Source organism: Nicotiana tomentosiformis, chromosome 3 (assembly GCF_000390325.3).
Source record: "Nicotiana tomentosiformis chromosome 3, ASM39032v3, whole genome shotgun sequence".
NCBI lineage: Eukaryota > Viridiplantae > Streptophyta > Magnoliopsida > Solanales > Solanaceae > Nicotiana > Nicotiana tomentosiformis.
The window spans coordinates 11,897,391-11,906,046 of record NC_090814.1 but is presented as its reverse complement, the minus strand read 5'-3'; the positions used below and the strand labels follow the sequence as shown (position 1 = coordinate 11,906,046).

The 8,656-nt window shown below is 34.7% G+C and overlaps 1 long non-coding RNA gene across 1 annotated transcript; it reads left to right on the top strand.

Annotated features, from left to right (window-relative positions):
• The first annotated feature begins 3,813 nt into the window (after positions 1–3,813).
• LOC104117229 (uncharacterized) lies at positions 3,814–8,628 on the top strand. Its single transcript, XR_691034.4, has 2 exons — positions 3,814–4,105; positions 8,206–8,628. It is a non-coding gene; the product is annotated as an uncharacterized lncRNA (long non-coding RNA).
• The last annotated feature ends 28 nt before the right edge of the window (positions 8,629–8,656 follow it).

Here is an 8,656-nt window from a genome sequence, read left to right as displayed (position 1 = left end):
CAGTTGCTCAGTCCCCGCAGTCAGAGGAAGAAGATAGGTACATGGAACATGTTCATTATTCCAGTACAGCCGACAGTATTATGTATGCAATGGTTTGTACACGTCCAGACATTTCACAAGTAGTAAGCGTGGTAAGTCGGTATATGACTTGCCCTGGTAAAGCACATTGGCAGGCTGTGAAATGGATTCTCATATACTTGCGAGGTACTTCAAACACACGTTTGGGGTTTGGGAGAAATACTAACACTTTGGTTGGTTTTGTAGACTCGGATTATGCATGTGATCTTGACAAAAGAAGATCACTGTCAGGCTATATATTTTGCATTGGTGGTTGCGCTATTAGTTGGAAAGTTATATTATAATATATAGTAGCTTTATCTACTACCGAAGCAGAATATATAGCAGTGATCGAGGCAATCAAAGAAGCCTTATGGTTGAAGGGTCTATTTGCAGAACTCAGTTCATACCAAGGTGGTCTTACCATTTTCTATGATAGTCAAAGTGCCATTCACTTGACTAAAGATCAGATGTATCATGAGAGGACGAAGCACATTGATATAAAGTATCATTTCATCCGAGAAACTATTGTTGAAGGAAAAGTCTCTGTTCAAAAGATCAACACTAGAGATAATCCTCCTGACATGTTCACAAAACCTCTTCCAGTGTCCAAGTTCAAGCTTTGCCTGAACTTGATTGGCATTTATGAAGAATGATTTTGCCCATTGGGGTTTTTGCGGAGAAGGTGGAGTAAATTTACTATAAATAAGCCGAAATTAGGCCAAGGTGAAAATTTGTAATATGACCATTAATTTGGCTTCTTCTCAAGTGGGGGCCAAATTTTCATGACATTTGTCATGACATAATATCCACTATAACAAAATTTGTGGACCATGACATTTGCCATGACATAATATCCACTATTAGGCTAAGAATTTTTTGCTATAAATAGAGGAGCTTCTCCTCATTTGAAAACACACCAATTCAAGAGCTTTTCACTCTTGTCTTTCTTTCTCTTCATTTAATTCATTATAGAGTATTTTATAAGAGAGTGAGTGTTGGGAAACACTTGTGTGAACCCTTTCTTTGGAGTGATCTTGTGAGATTATTCTCTTGGGGTATTTGGAACTAATTAGAGTATTTGCTCTAATTTTGTACTCTCTTTTGTACTCTTGTTGGTATAGTGAAATTGCTTCTCTCCGCTTGTGGACGTAGGTCATCTTGACCGAACTACGTTAAATTTGTGTCTTCTTTATCTTCTTTAATTGTCATTATTATTAACTTGCATTGTCTTTGTCATTGTCATTATAATATTGTTTGGCTAAATTTCGCACTACCCGATTAACGATCTTAACAATATTTATATTTATTCTTACAATATTAAAAATTATAATCTTTGAGTTCCTTCCTTTACCTCAAATATTTTCTGTACATCAGATATTAATATTTCAATAATTCAAATGAAAAATTGGATAAGCAATTTACAGTGATATATACAAAATAATAGAAATATTAAAGGGGCACAAAGATAAATTATTTAATTTAAAACAATAAGACTTTACATTGCATATTAGTTTTTGCGTGTCGACATTGATCAATTTGAAACTTATCTTATCTCGAGAAGCTATAAAAAGTGGTGACTGTTAATGAACTGCAATTTGCTTCTTTTGACCATGCAGAAAGTTCCCACTTATAGATTACTAGAAAATTCATCTCCGCTTCGCGCGGTAATAAAAAACATTTTATCTTATAAGCATAAAAATTATAAATTTACTGGAAAATAAACTAATAAATAAAAATTAACGTTAATAAGTAAAATAAATGAATAGGAATTAATCATCGCATTTAAGTAGCCTAAGAGCATTTATTTCTAGCAAAAAAGTGAGATTTTACGATATATATATATATATGCGTCAAATGTACGGCTAACTTGCCAATAAGCAAGGAAATGAGATTGTTATTGTTTTACAATATAAATGCGTAAAAGTTGAACTAACATGCTAATTAGCAGGAAAAGTATACATCTATTACGGAAAAGAAATACAGAGAGAAGGAAAAATAAGAGGAAAATAATTAGTAGCATAACATAATGAAATTTAAGATAAAGAATAAATATTTAAAAAAAAGTGTAAACGAAATAGGTTGGATGGGAAGTGTAACCAACCTTGTTCTTGTTTTCATATATGAAACCCATCAGAATAGAAATTGGATTATTCAATATCATTCAAAGAATTAACTTATCGGAATGAAAAGATAATCACAATACCTCTTTAGTCTGGCCAAAAGCAAAGCCGAGATGTCACTCGCGTTTTTCATCTTCCTAATGCGAGAGAGATCACAATTGGCAGGAATAAAATATATAAAAAGAAAGATGCAGGTTATAACACATTATACGATTGGGGCTTATGGACTTGAAAAGTCATAATCCCCATAAAGAGGTGTGACCTATGGGTTTGGACTTTTTAAAATAGGATAAATGGAAAAAGTAAAAGGAAAAAAATAAATAAAAGGAGGGAAAAAATAAATAGGATTTCTACACCACAGAAGATACCACATCACCTCTCTTAAATAAAGATTAGATTTTTACATATGTTTGTCCTAGTTTCATATATATAGATTTTTGGGGCTGGGTGAAAATGAAGAAAATGATATTTCTTCAACAGGGTAAAGAGATGGGGGTTAACCCTTCGTTGGCAGAAAGAGAAGTAAGAAAGGAAGGGCAATTAATGAAATTTAAGTGGAAATATGCGACGTTCCAGTTTCTATTTTGTTGGTGTAAATGCGTGACTTTTCAGGTTTATTTTTCAGAGCACCTAAATTGGAAAATATCAAGGAAAACTAAAAAAATTGAGGAAAAAGATAAACCCAAATCCTTGCTTTTTTGGGTGTAAAAATACCATATTTTTGAATATTAGGAATGATTATACTAAGTGAACACACACACTCACTCACTCTCTCTCTCTCTCTCTCTCTCTCTCTCTCTCTCTCTATATATATATATATATATATATATATATATATATATATATATATATATATATGTATAGATAGATAGATAGATAATAAGCGTATCTGAATGCTAGGAGGAATAGGTTAAAAATAGTACTAAGATTTTTTAGAATTTTTCAGATAATAGGCGTATACGATAGATAATAGGATTGTTGATTTGATTATTTAAGGAAGAATAATGATTTCTGGTTTACAGAAGAATTAAAGAGTGAAATATTAGAAAATAAATTAAACAAGAAAAAAAATTAAAAAAATGTATTCTAGATACAACTTATACTATATTTTGTTAAACATTTAAATGTCTAACCTTTATTTTTAACTTCTAATTACTTTTATAAAGAGATGTGTGAGAGAGAGGATGAGGGGGGTATAATTAAGATTATTTAAAAAGTGATTTTGGACTTTTTTATATAGCACAAAATATAATATACGAAAAAAATGATCAAGAGAGAAAAATGACTTAATTAGTAATAGGAGAAAGGGGAATTGACTTAGATTATTTAAGGAAGGATGTGGAGAAATTGAATGATATGAGTATGAGAAAAAAGGAAGAAGAAAATTAAAAAGGAAAGCAAGGTGAAAAAAAATGAAAAGAAGCTTAGGAAAGGTCGGAACGGGGAGATAATATTGGAATGAATTAAAATAAATATAAGGTGTACATGAAGAAAATTATCAAAACAAAAAATGATAGGAAAAAAGGGATGGATTATTAAATGTTTAATTAGTAAAGATTAATTTTCTTTATAAAAGTAATGATATTAAAATTTAACTTTATATTAATTCTTTTAACGACCACAATGGAAAATTACCCATAAACTTTCTCATTAAAATACAGAGAATAGTGATTTTGTCTCAATTGTCACGTTTCCAAATTTATCAAAGGGCTGCGCATTTGCGTTCGTCCATTTCTTTTCTGTGGAAAATTAGGAAAGAAAGAATGGGAAAGAGGGTAGGGAGAGGTGGAAGAAGGGACGATTTGCCGTCGCCGTCGATCTTGAGTCGATCTGTAGACTCCGTATTCGATTTCGTCCGTTTTGCTGAGTTCGAGATCCTCTTCGTCCTCTTCTTCGTTGTAGCTTTTGTCATTTTCAAGGATCTGGTTAGCCTTCTTTCCCTTTATTACCACTTCTTTTTTGTGCTTTTTATTTGCTACTGATAAGTCTCTTTTTGAAGCCGGGAGGGGTAATTTTGATTGTTGTGACTCACTGACTTGTGATTTGTGGTAAGTGTTTAACCCAAAAATAGTTTCAGGAATAAGCAATTAAATTTATTTTTAAGAGGTCACTAGCAACAGGTTCGAATCAAAGTCTGATAGAATGAAGCAAGAGATTAAACTAAAAAACGCTGTGTATGAAGTAACGAAAGTAAGCAAGAATAAGTAAGAATGATCTTATTGATTTCAGCCGTAAGCCACAGTGCTTGCAAAGTGAAAAGGGATTGCCAGATGATAGTACAATAATCTTTTTTTAAGAGTGAGTACAGTGAATTCTCATGGATGTTACTAGCAAATAGAATAGGGGTATTTATAGCCTAAACCTAACGCTAACATGATCATCCCCACTTCCACACGCCGCTCCAAGTGGTTAGCAGATTCCGAGATCCTCGCCGGTTGTGGGTAATGAATTCGGCATAATGGGCGCAGATGAATCCCTGATATTTCGGGACCCGTTGAGGACCAATTCAAGCCCCGGGCCACAACCTTATTGATAGATCCCCGGAGCCGTCTTAGAAGCGATCCTCCATGACCCGATGCTTGCCTCCCTGTGAGTGAGTCACCGAACCACGCATATTTTCTATGCAGGTCGAACTTTGTGGCCATCTCATTCCTGGAATAAGATGTTGTGTCATCACGCGATCTGTCCACGTGTCAGTGTCGATTTTTACCAATACCATATGGATCTGCCAAGGTAAGATTACAAATGACCCAAAAGTATATCAGAGGGTAAAATCAAGATATTTCCATAGTAGAGCTGTAAATTTGGAATTTTTTCCCTCTACATTGATAGCAAAATAGCGTAATGAATGGTTTCAGATCCCAGCTGTAACTCAGTGTGAGCACTCGGCTCCAACTTTGATGCTTAGATTTACCCGCCACCTATGATGCAGGCACTGCCTGGTCGATTACTCATGTGCCTAAGCTGGCACAGATGTAATTGTCATTCATAAATTAAAAAAAGGGCGTAAAATAGTAGGATGGAAAACCCAAGCTATATGCCAGTGCTTCCTCTTGTTAAAAATACCATGCCAATTTGCAATTTTTCTTCTTTGAAGCGCCAACAATTTTAGCAATCAAAGCATCAGTTGGTTGTTGTTGTGGTGGTTGGGGGGGGGGGGGGGGGAGACTGTTTCTTGTATTGTTTTCTAGACAGAACAAAATAGATAGTAGGAGCAAGTGTGAGCTTCCTGAGCCAAGGTAATAAAGTTCTCTCCTTTAGAGATTTGCAGGCACCTGTTTAACTTTCTAGATCCTAAGACTCTAAATTTCTCTAGATTGGATAATCCTAGGCATGTATTTGCACAAATGCTTCAGATCAGGGCATAAGAAGGATAAGTGAAGCAGATTAAGAAGCATTACAGAGTTCACGAAACCATGTTGAATGAATCCATGATTACTGTAAAGTTATAGCCTTTGGGCCTAACTCAACCCAAAAGTAGAGGACGATTGTCTAAGACCATATAAGGAAACCACAACCAATTACCTCAACCAATGTGGACTTGACAACCCCCCCCCCCCAACCAACACACACACACCCAGGACCGGACAACTGGAACGTGGATAACATAATAGGGGGGCTTAACATTGAGAAACACCAGGATCAGTGAGTTTGGCTCCAATATCATGTTGAGGAATGGAAAACATGACTTATAGTAGTGCATAGTTGTAAAAGTTTTTGTTGATATAGCTTTACCTTGTTTTACTTCAGGTAGATTACCCTTTCAACTGCAGCTATCTCATAATAAATGGCTTTAATTAACCAATGGAGCTAAATTAGTTTTCTTGTCAGTTCAACTTATATTCACTTCCAAACACAATATCTACTCCCTCTATCAGATTAAACCAATTGTTCATATCTGTAAACATCGACTATGAGCTGCAAAACTTAACATGAGTTTTGTGTTTGACATGGATGAACACGTGAACATATCATCTTTAGAAACAAAGATACAGTCAGAAGACCTTTTAGAATTATGTGGGGGAAAAGATATAGACATTTACCGTTTATAATGTATCTGTCAGTGTATGCCAAATGAAAAAAAAAAGGTTGTCATTAGAAAACATTATTATCAGGCAAGTAGGAACATCTGATATTCCGCTTTTCCTTTTTTTCAATTCGGCTTTCCCGAAATTTCTAACTTGCGGTTTCATCCACCCGCTAGAACAAGAAAAGCAGAGTACTCAAACTGTGTATTTGAGGACATAACAATCCGATGGTCAGTGTTGCAATGATTTTAGAATTATGTGCTTGTTTCTTCTACGTGAAGTTAGGCAGCTGATGGTCTTGAATATTAGTTTATGCAGCATCCTGGCTCTTTTTGTTTAGGGGACATAAAAGGCAGCAAGTATTGAGATACTTATCAAAAAGAAAAAAAATGAAGGAAGTATTGAGATTGTAAAAAGAAACATGAAAAAATAAATTTTTGAGAAAATCTAAGTGGGAATGAGAGGATTTACATTAAATGTGTGACCTTCAATGAGCTTTCTAGTTGTTCATCCTTGTTCTCTTCCAAGGATTTTATTGAGAAAAAAGGTCCTTAAATTTTTCCCCCCTCCGTTTCTTTTCAATAGTTAGTGGCACATTAAGGCTTCAGAAAGAGTGAGGAGACTGCAGGATGGAGAAGTACTTATGGGTGACTGTGGCAAGTCCATACTAGTTTTAATTCCCCCTACCTATTTTGTTGATCGGGCATGCGTTTTATCTAACATGGGGCGAGGGGTAAGCCTTGTGGGTGTTTAATTTTTAATGTCATATAAATAAATAAAATACATTAAAATTGTAGAAAATTCAAGAATGTATATATCTAGTTAATACTCTAGTTCCTAGTAATTCAAAGAATAAAAATGACAATAACATAAAGTTGTTTGAAAACCTACAACTGGAAAAAAAATCACAAATACTCATTATAATACAGTAGTCGAAGTAGAGTCTTTAAAACAATATTTAAAGTAGAGTGCTAAAAATCTAAAACCAAAAACTAACTTGAAAAGAATAAATTAAAGAATGCAACAAAAAAACAAAACTTGAACAAAATAAAGCTTAAAGAAGGAAGTTGCAAGCGAGGAAGTAGAGTAAGTGTTGGAGGACAAAAACAAAGGTCGAAAGAGTATTTGTTACTCTGGAAACGACAAAGAGAAAAAATTATGAAATTAGGATAAACAATTAGAAAAGACCTTTAACTTATGAGTTTTTTTAGTTTAGGTTAAAAAAAAAATTACTAAGTAACTTTAGCTCAAATTTAAGAAAGTTCTCCGGACTTATGCCCCAAATGAATGCCCAAAACGTTAGGACTTACGCGTAAGCAAACGCCCCGAAGTTCCGAATTACCCCCCCCCCCCCCCCAAACTCCCCCACCCCCCACCCCAACTTTTTTGCCCCCAACCAATGTGCCTCAGTGCATTTTTGGTACGCCTCACGCCGAGGCTCGCCTAGAAAACGCCTTTTAAAATACTGATGCTGATGTCTAGGGAAGCAATGGTACAATTAATTTGGGATGATGTTAAGAGTAATAATTAGGATTTTTCACCCTACCTTTCTGTCCCCAACCTTTTTGGGACGGAAGGTAGTTGTTTATTTGGAGGAGTAAAGTATTTTGATGTTACACTCTTGCTACATCAGTGCTTAGAATTGGCTATCCAGATCCAACCATGACTTTAGAGATGGTTTAGCTACAGCTGCAAAAGTATTTCTGGAAAATCTAGGGGTGATAACAAGGAAAACTTGGAGATTGGTGAGCATTGTGATTCAAAAGGATGGAAGAGTTTCAATGTCAATTAGACTCAGCTTATGAGGCTTTTCTGTTTATAGTCTCATTTGAAATCTCATTGGTCCTGTAACTGAGATTCAAAATCGTGAAAGAATATGAATTAGTTAGTTACAATTATTTCTTTGTTAATGCAAGATTGATATGCATTTTCCGAGTTTAGTAATTATACATATACACTTTTGTCTTTAGAATTTATGTTCTTTCTTCTTTTCCCAGACTTCAAGGCCGGAGTATAATCAGATCATGGTGACGAAGCCAGATTGGTGGCCTTACTAGATAGACAGTAGACTGCACCTGCAGGGTGTTTTCCTTGTCTACTTCAAGTGTATGGATTGCTCTGTACATTCTTTTCTAAAGTGCACTCAGATGTCTGGATCCGATTTTGAGATTTACTACTCCTTTCTTTACCTTTATTGCATATGTTGTCTCAACTAGTTAGTTATATGGGAGAAGGAGATTTCTTTTACCATTGAGCTTTTTGTTCTTTGAAATATGAAGAATTAGTGGAGTGTAGTTTTCTTGTTTTGTCCCTTCATTTTGCTTTGGGGGTGGAATGAGGAATTGTTGATTGATATTGTTAACAGGAAGTCAAACTTTGAAATCAGGATTTTATGGGAAAGAATTCCACCAATTTAAGTAGTCTTGTTTGTCATACTGAAAATTCAGC